The sequence below is a fragment of the Felis catus genome, chromosome B3 (assembly GCF_018350175.1).
Source record: "Felis catus isolate Fca126 chromosome B3, F.catus_Fca126_mat1.0, whole genome shotgun sequence".
NCBI classification, from domain to species: domain Eukaryota; kingdom Metazoa; phylum Chordata; class Mammalia; order Carnivora; family Felidae; genus Felis; species Felis catus.
Window position 1 is genome coordinate 5,401,894 of NC_058373.1, and position 13,729 is coordinate 5,415,622.

The following is a 13,729-nucleotide window of genomic DNA, read 5'->3' on the forward strand; positions in this document are numbered from 1 at the left end:
GCTGAGGTCACTGAGGAAGGGCCCTTGGGAAGCCAGAGGTAAGGAGAGTCACAGGCCTCTCCTTGCCAGAACCTGCTTCCAAGCAGGAGATTCCCTGACCTACCTACCCGGTCCCCAGCCAGCCGGCCACAGGAGGAGTTCCCTCCACGAATGCAAGGGGCCCTTTGTCTGCAGCTCTCGCCACAGACCGTGGGCACCAGGGGCAGCCGTCTGGGGACTTCTGGGCCGCTCTGCAAATCCAAGAGAAATCCATTTTCTCACCCTCCAAGCTTGGCCAAGGTATATCAGTTCCAGTGACTAGAGAGCCAGTTGTCAGGTGGCCTGTTTCCCACAGGACGGTGTGGGTCACAGGCTGGGCTCTCACAGCTGGACAAGTCCTCAGGTAACTCCAGCTGCCTTCTTTCAGCACCTGCCATGTGCGGGGCATTGTGCCAAGCATTTTATAGAATTAGTCCATCCCGTTCTTGTGACATCTCGGCAGGGAGGTATCATTATCCCCATTTAATGGATGAAGAAACTGAGGCTCAGCAAAGTTAAGTCATAGGTCAGCCTCCTCATCGACGGATCAGGCATGTGAGGCCAAGAGAGCAGAGACGGCCTGCCCAGGATGGGCACCACCCTAAAGCAAGCCCTGTCCCCTGGACTGGGCCAGGCTGCCTCTGTCTGAGGGTCCTGGGCAGTTGGCCCCGGACACAGGCCAGGGACTAAGGTTCAAAAGGACACGTCCAGCCAGCAGCCATGTTCTGGGCACTGAACCTCCCCAACACCTGCCCACCGCAGCCCTGCTGACCCAGGGAGCCCAGAAAGTCCAAATTTTATAAGGCCAACCCAAGCACCCTGGGACTTCACATTCTGCACTTGGTGGCAGATAGACCCGGAATGCTTTCTTCCACCGGGCACGGGGACACGGGGACATACACGTGTGCCGTGTCTCCCGCACCAACTGTCCCGTCACAGGTGAGAGCTTCTGGGTGAGCAGGGAGAAGACCAGCGCTCCGGGCCCACTTCTCCCCACCAGCGCCCAGCGTGACCTTGGCCGGGTCTCACTCCCTCTCTGAGCCTCGGTTTCCTCATCTGAGGCATCCTAACCCCGTGATTGTCGCAGGGCAGGCGAGGTGGAGACAGTTCTTCGGCTCCTCCCTCAGGGACGACTCTTCCGCCAGCGAAGAGCCGCTACGTTTTCATTCCGCGTGCGGGCTCCGGTGGGTTAGCGGTGACCAGAACATGGTAGAGAGAAGGATCCCACGGCCTTGTGGCGACGGATTAGCTGGGTCTGCCGCGAGCGAGGACACAGATGCAGGGGGCGGGTGTGCTGTGCGTTTGCCGTACCTGTGATCCCCCAAGTGTCCCAAGTGAACCCTCAAGGAGTTCCCCGAACGCGCCCCACGGGTGACATGCCCCAGTAACCCCGTTTCTGTGCAGATGGACTCCTTGGAGAGATTACGCAGCTCTTGAGAGGGGATTTTGCCTTGGTGCGTGTTTCTCGTAGCCACTTCCTGTCCCAGATAACTGGTTCTCCAGTACCTGCACCGGGGTGTATCCGTGAAGTCACGCTCCCTTTGATCTCTTCGACGCTGGGGACTCCTGTCATGGAGAACAGGGCTTTCGGGCCGCCTCCTTTCCTGGCAGTGCCCCCGCTTCTAAATGCCCCCATTACCACTTCAGCTCAGGTCACGATCTCGCGGTCCGTGAGTTCGAGCCCCGTGTCGGGCTCTGTGCTGACGGCTCAGAGCCTGGAGCCTGTTTCAGATTCCGTGTCTCCCTCTCTCTCTGACCCTCCCCCATTCATGCTCTGTCTCTCTCTGTCTCAAAAATAAATAAACGTTAAAATAAAAAAATAAATAAATAAATGCCCCCATTACCAAATCTCGCCGTCCCCCCATGACCCGTTCAGGGCCGACACGCAAATTTGGGCCTGGTTTCTGTGGCTCACGTGGTCTCTCCAGTGCCAGAGTTCCAGACATCATGGCTGGTGGCTGGGACGTGGCTGGTGACGGGGGGATGGCCTGACCTATCTCAAATCAGTCCAGCCGGTGAGCGTCTGGACCGGCTTCCGTCCACCTTTGTCACCGTTTGCAGGTCTCTTGTATTTCCTCCTGGGGCAGTCTTGTTTGGCTCCGATAGGTGACTCCGCTCCACCCTGTTTCCCAAGCCTTCTGGGTCAGAGGGCTCCCCACCCGGTGCTGGGCACCAAAGGGAAAGTCCTGTGCTGGTCAGTGGCTCTAAATTGCAGAGGAAGCCTCTGAGTGGCAGAGAGCATTTTGCAGAGCGTAGGAATCTCACCTCCACGCAGCGCGCACCTTCCCGCAACTCGTCCGGGAACGGGTGCTTAGTTTGCACTGAGACGCCTCCAGAGATGGGGAGCTCATTGGAAAGGATTGGAAATTCTAAAGCATCTTCTCTTTCTTCTTTGTGCCTTTATGTGGATTCAGGTTTTCTACCACGATGAATGAAACCATTCATTCACCAAATATTAATATTTTATTTATTTTTGAGAGAGAGAGAGAGAGAGAGAGAGCCAGTGGGGGAGGGGCAGAGAGAGAGAGAAAGAGAGGGAGACACAGAATCCGAAGCAGGCTCCAGGCTCTTGAGCTGTCAGCACAGAGCCCGATGTGGGGCTCGAACCCACTAGCGGTGAGATCATGACCTGAGCCGAAGTCAGACGCTCAACCGACTGAGCCACCCAAGCGCCCCTCATTCACCAAGTATTTATGGAGGGCCTACTGTGTGCCAGGCACTGTTGTAGCCCCTGGGGATAAGCAGTGAACAAAACAGACAAAGCCCCCACCCACATAGAGCTGACAATCTAGTGAGGGAAGAAAGGCAATACATCAACCCGTAAGGAGAATATAGAGTATGTCCAGTGGTGAAAAGTGCATTGGAGAAAAATGAAGCAAGGAGAGGGGGATGGGAACACGCATTTGCATGTTAACATACTGTAGGCAGTGAAGGCAATGGTCGAGCAACGTCCTGAGAGAGATGCGCATTGTGCAAGAGAAGTCCAGCTGGAATGGCCAGTGCAAAGGCCCTGGGGTGGGAGTGCTGTTGGAGGACCGAGAAGTAGCAGGGAGGCCAGTGCCCTGAAGCCAAACGAGCCAGGTGGAGAACTGGGAGATGGGACCTCGGGAAGGCACAGGGATGTCTTTGGTGACGCAAGAAGCCAACTTTTTTAAATAGGAAAGGGTTGGTGGGGTTCTAATAGAAGCTCAAACCCAGATGAAAAGAATGCCCTGATCCAATCCCGGCGAGCCAAGTGAAGACCGCACTGGGAGCCGCATGATGGGACCAGCATTTCTGGAAGTCACATGGTGCCTGGCCCATCATCACCTGGAGCCGAAGAGATGGGGCAACTTGGTTTTACGAGCAAGTGTATTGATGTAGGGAAAATGGAAAGCAAATGACTATGTGATTTGGTAAGAGGCTTCACAGAAAGGGCTGGGCTTCGATGGGCCTAGCTGGGGGGAGGGAGAAGGTATCAGTGTTCTCAGGCCTGGGTCTGAGGAAGGGGGCACAGGTGGGCGTGGAATGGTACCCCCCGCCCCCCCCCACCCCCCCAAGCCGGCTGCCTCGGGCCTGTGAGTGCCTCTCAAGGAAGAGTTTTTGGCAGAAGGTGGGAGTGTCCAGACACGGAGAGGACCCAGGCATTCGTTATGTGAACCTCAGAGTGAGTCAGCCCCAGCAGCCTGACTGTCCTGATCCTTGGGAACCGAATCCCCAGCCTGGGACAGCCGTTGAGGGGGACTCCAGTGGCTCGTCGTCTTCATCAGCAAGCTGTCCGTGCCTGTCGCCAGCAAGCCGTGAAGCTCAGACCTGCTCCGTGACCTGGTACCTAAGCGTGGGGGGGGGGGGGGGGGGGGGGGAGGCTTCCTCTGGGCCTACCTGAGCGCCCTCTCTCCTGGACTGGGAGCTGCGGGGAACAAGGTCCGGCCGGGACAGGGAGAGAACAAACACGCAGAGGCAGGAGGGGCGGGGGTTGGGAGGTGAGGCAAGTCGGGGCAAGAGGAGGGGGAAGCGGAAGGCCACCGGGAGGTGACGGCCACAGAGTCTGCGTCTTATCTGGGGCACTGCCTGGGCCCTGCCTGGCCCCAGCCCAGCAGAGCCGGCGGGGGACTCTGAGGCACATTTAGAACTCTCAATCCGTTCCTTCGCCAGGACCTGACAAAGTGTCATTGTTACAGTCACGGACATAGATCGTTTTCTTCCAAATGGTATTTTTGGCATCTGTGTGTGTGTTCATTCGCTCTGATACCGAGAGAGGGGAGGCAGGGTCGCGTAACAGGCTCGGTGCGCAGAACTTCAGGGGGACGGTCCCTTGGGAGTCTAGGTCCCATCAGGGACTGTGACCCCCACATTCCCCTTTTGCCCTCTGCTCCAGACCCCCGTATATCCTGCTTCACCCAGCCCAGCAGGGCCTGGCCAAGGTGAGCAGTTATGCCCAGGATCTGATGGCAAAGAGCTTAGGAAGCCCCCTGCGCCAGCCACCAGCCCTTAGAGTGGTCACTGGGGTCAGCCTGACACGGGTTCAAACTTCTGACTCCACACTTCCTGTACACGTGACCTGGAGCAAGTGATTTAATCCCTCCAAGGCCGAATGTTCTCATCTGTAAAATGGGTAGTGCCCTCTTGATGGGGTTTTTGGAGGGTTACGTAAGATTTTGTCCAGCACGTAGCACAGGGCCAGCACATAGCAAGTACTCAGTACACGTTGGCCATTATGATTATTTTCATCATCATTACTGTCGGCCTGACCACCTTACAATCTCCTTTTGACACAGGATTTCACTGCCCGAGTTTGCATTTGTGTTTATGATTGTATTGGCATCCAGCAGTCCTTTTTAATTGCTGCTGGCTAACAAGAAAAGAACAGAGGCGGATTTAATGCGTCAATGATGCGTTGAAGCCAAGTGAGGGCCAAATGATGTAACAGCCCGCTGTGTAAACAGAACCACTGCGGTAATTCAAATAGAGAAAAGTAGTGGGAGAACTGAGTCACGCCCAGCACAAGGCGGCGTCCCGTAGGCATGTCACAGCCGTGAGGAGGCCCGCTCTCATTGGTCCATCCTATGCCCCTGCAAGCGGCCATTGGTTTCGGCCCAACGACATCATCCTTCCCTTTAGACTGATGTTCATTCTGAATTGTATTGGGTTTGTAGATTTGTTTATGTTTATCATGTGAATTTCTCCAGAGCGTATATCACTAGATAGAAAACAAATTGTTATATGCTACCTTTTGATTAAAAAAAAAAAAAAAAAGAGTACAAGCATACATATGGAGAGAGCGATAAATGTGTATGTATTTTTTTTTTTTTCAGGAAGAAAACACTGGAAGGATAAATTGGATCTAGTCAAAATTGGTACTCGGGTGTGGAGGGGGACTACACAGTAGGGGCAGAGGTAGGGTTGCTTTATGTGTATTTTTCTGTACAGCCTTGACCTTTGAATCATTTTGGATTGATGGTTGCATAAGAACTGGGAAAAGGGGGGGTGCCTGGGTAGCTCAGTCGGTTAAGCGCTGGACTTTGGCTCACATCAGGACCTCACAGCTCGTAGGTTCGAGCCCCATGTCAGGCTCTGTGCGGATGGCTCAGAACCTGGAGCCTGCCTTGGATTCTGTGTCTCACTCTCCCTCTGCCCCTCCCTCACTTATTCTCTCTCTCTCTCTCTCTCTCTCTCTCTCTCTCTCCCCACTTCCCCCACCCCAAAAAAAGAACTGGAAAAAGGAGTGTGTACCTAATATAACAAAAATAATTTATCTCAATCACCACTGGGGAGGCTGCAGGAGTGTCTGTCCCAGGAAGGCAATGTGCAAGGGCTCAGATCGGAGGCGCGATGTTGGTGATAAAGATCCCCGTTGCTTCCCAAGAGAACGATCTTCCTAGAATCCTATCTGGAAGTATTTCTTCTCTCTCAACGACTCGCAGGTCAGGAAGATCAGCCCCGGCAGGACTCTGATGAGAAAGCCTAGAAAGCACGATGCTGCGGCCGGTGCGGGGACATGGTCTCTGAGGGGCAGCTAGCGGTCTGGCCCCCATGTGGCCAGATTGCCAGGTGCCCCCGGAGAGCAGTGCCCGCTAGTGTGCCTGAAACGGCCTCTACAGCCCCCAGCAGGCATCAGGGTGTGGAGTGGCACCTGCCAGCAAGGCCCGCTGGCCTCCCTAAGCTGGTCCATTCGCCCCAGTGGGCTGCCCACATATTTTGCGGTCCAGAAGCACTGCCTCACTATCCGCTGATCTCTGGCCTTGGAGGCAAGAGGTCAAAGGAGTAGGTGGCTTGTAAAATGGGTACAAGGCACCTTGTGAGCCACCCGGGGACCAGACCACACCAAAGGCTGCTTTGAGCACAGACAGCAGTGTGAGGAGGCTAGCAGCTCTCCTGGCTAGGGGAGGAAAAGGTCATCTGTCAGGTCCCAAAGAAGAGCTGGGGTGAGGGCAGAGATTTCATCCCCAAAAGCCTGGTTTGAGGCCCATGTGGAAGCATCAGGAAAGCATTCCTGGGGCGCCTGGTGGCTCAGGCGGTTAAGCATCCGACTTCGGCTCAGGTCATGATCTCATGGTTTGTGAGTTCGAGCCCCGCGTCGGGCTCTGTGCTGACAGCTCAGAGCCTGGAGCCTGTTTCAGATTCTGTGTCTCCCTCTCTCTCTGCCCTTCCCCCACTCGCGCTCTGTCCCTCTCTGTCTCAAAAATAAATAAACATTGGAAAAGCATTCCTGCCTCGGAAGGAAAAAGGAGGCCGCTTAATCCCAGCAGCCAGTGCATCTGGCCAGATGCTGTGCAGAGCACTCTGCAGGCGTCACCTGATGAGCTGGGTAGATTTTTGTCCCATTTCACAGATGAGGACACTGGGGACCCAGAAGGTTGCGTAATTTGCCCGGGGGGCGTTCAGAGCAGGATTTGGACTGGTAATCAGCACACTTGGAAGCTCACCTGCCATGTTTGTGTGTAGGGGGGAGGGCAGCTCAGTAGCGGTACACACATTCCAGAAAGAGCCACAGGTACTACGGGCAGGATACAGGCAAACGGGCCTCATCCAAGAAAGAGTCAAATGTGAATCACAGCTGAGCAGCCCGCACCACCACGCTCGAGGGAACCAGCGTCTGATTCAGCCATGGTTCACCCTCTTCTAGAGGCAGATAGCTGAGTGGTTTAAGTGTGGGGGCTTTCCGTTACGGGTCCCCAGGTTCAAATCCTGGGTCTCCCTCTTTTTCACTGTGACTCCCAGCAAGCTGTCTAGGCCTGTTTCCTAACCTGTAAATGGGGATAATAATAGCCTGCCACAGGGTCGTTCTGAGCAGTAAATGAAGCAATTAGCATAAAGCACTTAGAGAATCAGCAAATGAGTGCTCTGTAACTTTCCAGTGTTAACCCAAAGAAACTTTTCTTTTTTTTTCATAATTTTTAAAAAATATCTTTTTTTTTTTTAAATGTTGTTGTTTATTTTTGAGACAGAGAGAGACAGAGCATGAGCAGGGGAGGGGCAGAGAGAGAGGGAGACACAGAATCCGAAGCAGGCTCCAGGCTCCGAGCTGTCAGCACAGAGCCCGACGCAGGGCTCGAACACAGGAACTGCGAGATCATGACCTGAGCCGATGTCAGACCCGTAACCAACTGAGCCACCCAGGCGCCCTTTCCCAAAGAAACTCATGTTGCCAAGTCGCCTGCTAGGATGCCCACGTAGGTATGGTTTAGGAAGCGGTACCTGAACCCACCCAAGTAGGTGGGCAGTGGGACCCCAGGCCTAACAACCCTGGCCAACCTAAGTGCTGGTTTCTCACGGTGATGAGTGACAGACACCCCGTCTTTCCCAGGCTTGCCCCGGAGCCCACAAACCCGCTTACTGAGTTACGAAAGTCGCTCAAATTCCCCAAGGCAGTCCCCGACCTCACAGGTGACGTGGGAGGGTCACGGACAGTGCCTCCTGGGCTGGGCTGTTGTGGGGCTCCCCCTCTGAACCCCTATGTGGCTTCTCTCCCCACCATAGAGAACCTTTCAAAAGGGTAAATTAGCAAAATTCTCCAAAATCTGTCCCGTGCTCTGAGAATTCAATTCAATACTCTGACTAGCCCACCACCGGGCTCCATGACCCAGCCTGGCCTCCCCTCCCTTCTCATCTCTTCTGCTCGGACTGCTCCCACTGCACCAAGAAGTGTCTGCTTTCCAAGCGCACGAGCTCGTGTCCAGGCCTGTCACCTCCTGGTTTCCTTGGCCTGGGACGCCCTCTCTCCAGATCTCTACATCACTGTGTCTTTCTTGAGCCTCGACTCAAATATCACCTCCTCCAAGAAGCCTTCCCTGACTACCCCAGGGACAGCAGACCACCCCCTCCCCGAGGCACTACCGCATTACCCTTTTCATTACTTGCGTTCCAGAGTTTATGCTGCTCTGAACTTCTCTTGTAAGTGCTTACTTATCTGCTGTCTGCCTCCCTCACCACAACTGGAGCCCTGGAGGAGGTCCTGCACCCAGCACGTCCACAGTCACCATCTGAGGGATAACTGAATGAAACGCCTGGTGCACAATCAACCCAAGAACTTATCCCCACCCCAAGCCCTCTCCTCGCTCCCTGGCCTCTCTCACAGGCTCTTGAGAACCTTGCTTGGAGGTCTCCGTCAGCTAAAAAGCCTCTCAAACTGTCAGCCAGAGGCCCCTCACTGTTTGCCCCCCCACGGCTCTCCCTCCTGGGCATCTCCAGCACCTTACCCGGCCAAATGCATCCCCTCGGGCATGAGCCCTGGTGCCTTTCATGTGCAGCCGCCCCCATAACAGCTCTCGGCTCCCCCGGGTGTACCGTGTGCCCCAGGGAGGGATAGCACCCACCCTCCTGCAGGTATTAACTGACTTTTTCTGGAGCCAGTGTTTGCTTTAGGGATTAAAGTTAGTGGAGGAGCCTCATCTGCTGCCTTCCAGGCAGCCAGCGCTAAGTTTGTTATTTTATTTCCCAAGCCCCTGATAATACGGTTCCAGACATGTTGGTTTGAGAGCATCGTCCAACGGAACAACCAGTGCCTCCTCTGAGCCAGGGGACAAGCTCTAGCTGACTTCACGCCGGCTGTCCCTCCTTCCTTAGGCCAACCTTGGGGCCCGCGATTGTTTTCTCTTTTTTCTCTGTTTTCTTCTCAAGAGCTGTATTGCTCTTAAGTACCCCCCAGTTTATCTGGCACAGTCGAGGAACGGGCTACTGCACATTAGTCAGTTTTCCAAAATAATGCCTTTCAAGCCCTGAAACTTTAAACAATGAAATACATTTTAGAAGCAGATTAATTGACATATGATTGGCACACGATAAACTGCACGTATTTAAAGTGTACAACTTGATCCATTTTGACGTCTGGGTACACTCATGAAACCATCAACACGATCAAGGTAGTGAACAGATCTGTCCGTCACTCCCAAACTTCCTCTCGCCCCTCCCTGCCCCTCTTCCCCAAGCAGCTACTGATCTGCTTTCTAAACACACATTGAACGCAAAGCTGTCTCCCCCACCCCACTTCCCCACCTTAGTAAACAGTGCGATCGACATTGTTGTTTTCCCTGCTCGGGCGTTATCACTAACATTCCTGAAAGCGACGGTGCAGAAATACCTGGGACTGCTCCTGAGCACGAAATCACCCCATTGATGCATTCCACGCCGGACGGTTCGGGGTTTGGCAGTTTTCTCCCTTGCTGCCTGCTGTCTCGGGGTGTAATACCCGCGGACAAGTCCCGCCGCCTTGCTCCTGGAACACCGGCCGGCTTCCGTGCCAGCTCATTCCTAGCTCTGGATCGGTGGCTCTCTGCTGGGGGGTGACTCTGCCCCTCAGGTGACCTCGGGCCAGGTCTGGGGATGCTTTTTGGGTTGTCATGATGGGGTGGTGGTGCTCCTGGCACCTAGTGTTTAGAGACCAGGGATATTGCCAAACATCTTACAATACACAGGACAGTCCCCGCAAAAAAAAGGAACGATCCGGTGGCCCCAGGTGGAAATAGTGCTGAGGTTCACAAACCCGATTCTGGATGACAAACTAATTGGAAAATTCAACAAGTCATGAAAATTGTTTGTTGGTGGTTTTTTTTTTCAAATTTTTATTTAAAAAAATTTTTTTAACTTTTTAAAAAAATGTTTATTCATTTTTGAGAGAGGTGGGGAGAGGCAGAGAGAGAGGGAAACACAGAATCTGAAACAGGCTCCAGGCTCCGAGCTGTCAGCATCGAGCCCAACTTGGGGCTCGAACTCATGAACTGCGAGATTACACCCTGAACCGAAGTTGGACAATTAACGGAGCCACCCCAACAAAAACAAACTTTTTTGTTTTTTCAAGAGAGTGCATGGGGGAGAGGGGCAGAGAGAGAGAGAGAGAGAGAGAGAGAATCACAAGCAGGCTCAGCACCGAGCCTGACTCGGGGGGTTGATCCCATGATCCTGGGATCACGACCCAAGCCAAAATCAAAAAGTCGGATGCCCAACCAACTGAGCCACCTAGGCTCCCTCAAACATTTATTTAATTGCTAGTTAGTTAATTGTTTTATTTTTCTGGACCAAGAGGGAGAAGGAAGGGCAGGGATTGGTGGCGACTGCAAAGCCACGGTTGGGGGGCAGGATGTAGATTCTTGAAGATGCTGGTGCCCTCAGGCACCTCCTTCTAACCCTCGCAGATGTCACTGGCTTCCTGAGGACAAGCTCTAAGGGACTCAGGTGCAAGGCACCAGGGCCCTGCATTCAGCAGGTGCTCAATGAATGTCTGCCAGACTAGACTGCATCCAAAGCACATATTGGGTGCCCAATTGTGGGTAGCATCGGCTGGGCACTGAAGACAAGGAAGAAGACACAAAGTAGGCAAAGGGAAGCTATCAAACCGGTAAGTGACTTTGGGACATGGCAGAGCCACACAGGCAAAGGTAAGCGCAGACCCACCCCAATAACTGGGAAAATGAGAAGGGCCGGCCATGCTGTGATCCTGTCCCAGCGTGACCAGATATGTCACCAACAAATCGTTTCCAGCTCCTCCCCCCACCCACAGACACCCTGTTTGCCACCCGTCATATAAAGGAGGTTTTCCCAAAGTGGTTTAGCCAGAACCGGATAGGCCCTGCCCTGTGACCAGATAGGAGGAGCCTGGCTGTTGCCCTGGCAGCATTCGAGATGGACCCCAGGTGTTCTGGCGCTAGATGGTGAAGTATGGGCATGCTTTATCCAGTTTTGCATGACTTAAAGGTTTAATTATTTCATTATAAGAAGTTACTGTAGACATTTCTGAAAAACGCAGGTAAGCAGAAAGGAAGAAAACAGAAAGCTCTCAAATCCCGCCCTTTCAGAGAAAATACCAATTAAATTTTGTCGTGTGCCCTTCCGTGTATTCTAAGAATGCGGTGTGGACATCTTGATTAAAACCAGGTGTGGGTGCTGCTGTCGAAGGCTTTGAGGTGCCTGAGAGTGGGGAGGAGGTTTTGAGAGGGGGGGACCCCCAGAGCATTCCAAGGGGACATGGGCGAGCCTGGGTGGGTGCAGCCACAGGACTGAGGTTGCCCTCCAGGAGCCTGGCAGATTAGCCCCAGTTGAAAGATGAAGAGAGGCCCGGCTGCCTGCCTCCCCCCACCCCAACCCGAAGGTGAGAACCCCTTCACAAGCCCCTTCCTCGCTCAGGCCTTACCCATCAGGCCCCGTTCCCCCGCCCACCCCCTCCCCCACCCCTACCAGGCCTTCCTGCTCCGGACTGCCGTCACATGGTGCTACCAGGTGTATAAACTGATAAACTGTGACCCAGAGGCCCTTGGGCTCTTAAGGCCCTAAGGGGGACTTGGGCTTCAAGGCGCAATTTAGCTCCCTCAGGCCTCGAGGCCTCAGATAAATGGTTGGGTGTGATAAAGAGAACAATACTTGCCCCCAGAAACTTGTTTCGGGGAGATAAAGGGAAAAGTGGGCTAACAGTCACCAGCTGAGACAAGCTGGGATTCTCTCCCAGAGGGCTCTCACTCAAGGAGAGTGGCTTCTTTTTAGCGAGAGGACAGTTGTACGTGAAACTCCCAAATGCGAGGGGGACTAAGGTAAAGATGCTGGGGGCGACGTAAGAACAGGTGCTCACTGGCTCAGTCCTCTCCTCCCTCCGCCCCCAAGTGATGCACCTCTGAGCAATACCTCAAGGCCCAGGCAGGGTAGGAGAGGCGGGCTCTGCAGCCGTCTGGGTCCGGGGCCAGCCCCTCCTCCCCCCCCCCCCCCCGCTGCTCCCCTGGGGCCAACCTCCAGGATGGGTGGGGCACCCAGAGGCGGCCGGCGTTGCTTGGTTTCTGGCTTGACCTTTCTTCTAGGCAAGAGGACAAGTGGGAAAAGGGCACCACACTGGGGGACCTCAGAGGCTCCAGGCTACCCGGGGCCAGCCCTGTCCCTGTTTCCCCTCAACAGGGTTCTCTTGCTCACAGACTGAGGAAGAATCATGACTCACTTCCTGCCTCAGTCTGACTGCACAAGTATTGTTCTCCCAAACGTGGCTGGTGCTGGTGGGGCTACCCCAGGGTGGCCCACATCAATCTCAGCTTTTGGGGAGGGAAGTTCCCACTCCGAGAGGGAGCTAGCCGCCAGACAGCTCCCGGCCCGACTTCCGGGACCTCACGTTCTAACCCGAGTGTCCGGTTTTGGCAGCGTTTGCTAGGGTAGCCGAGTGGCGCCTTCGCGCGTGAACTGAATATCATCTCCATCCTACGGAGGTCGAGGAGCAGTCTCTGCCCATCCCTCCCTGCTCCCTGTGAGATTACCTGGTAGCACAGTACATCCATCCCAGGAAATGGAGGCTCTGAGAATTAAGGAACTCGTCTAAGGTGGCGTGGCATAAAATGACTGCTGTGGGGGGGGTGGGGGTGGCGGGGCGCCTGGGTGGCTCAGTTGGCCCAGCTTCTGACTTCGGCTCCGGTCATGATCTCACGGTTTATGGGTTCGAGCCCCACATCGGGCTCTGTGCTCTGAGCGAGGAGCGTGCTTTGGATTCTCTGTCCCCTCGCTCTCTGCCCCTCCCCCACCTGCACTTTCTCTGTCTCTCAAAATAAATAAATAAAAACTAAAAAAAAAAAAAATAGTGCCTCAGGGATCTGGACCCAGGCTGACATGCCATGTAGTTACCTTAGGGATATTACTTGACCTCTCTGGGCCTCAGTTTCCTCTTCTGTAAAACGTAGACAGCGCTGCATAAAAGGTGCCAAAGGAAGATGTATGGTACCCACCTGGTGGGGTTGGTGGTGAGGAAGAAATAAGTTAACACATGGAAAGAGCCGAGAATAGCACCGGGCTCACAGTAAGCGCTTGGTGGTGTATCTTTTCGTCATTACCCACCCCCCCCCACGCACCCCCCCACCGTGTTCAGGAGGCCATGGGGTGACACTGAGCTGCCAGGTAATCTCAGCAGGAATGGATGGGCAGAGGCTGCTCTTCGACCTTGAAATAACCCAGCCTGGGGAGCGCTTGGCCACATTTCCCCTCTTTTCTTTCTCAGCTCAAGCAGTGGCGGCCTCAGCCAAGTAGCACAGACGTTTTCTAGGGCAGGGACCCAGGGAGGGAGAGAAGCCGGTTGGTATATTGCAAAGTAGCTCGGTTTCAGGCTCCGCCAAAGCCCCAGATCTCGTCCAGGCTCTGGGGCCTGCCAGTTGGGGGCAAATTATTTAAACTCTGTGCTCCTCAGTTTCCTTATCTGTAAAATGGGATTACCAATGTCGGCCTGGAAGCATTATGTAGATTAAATGCTGTACGGAAGGAGATAATAATGTAAAGT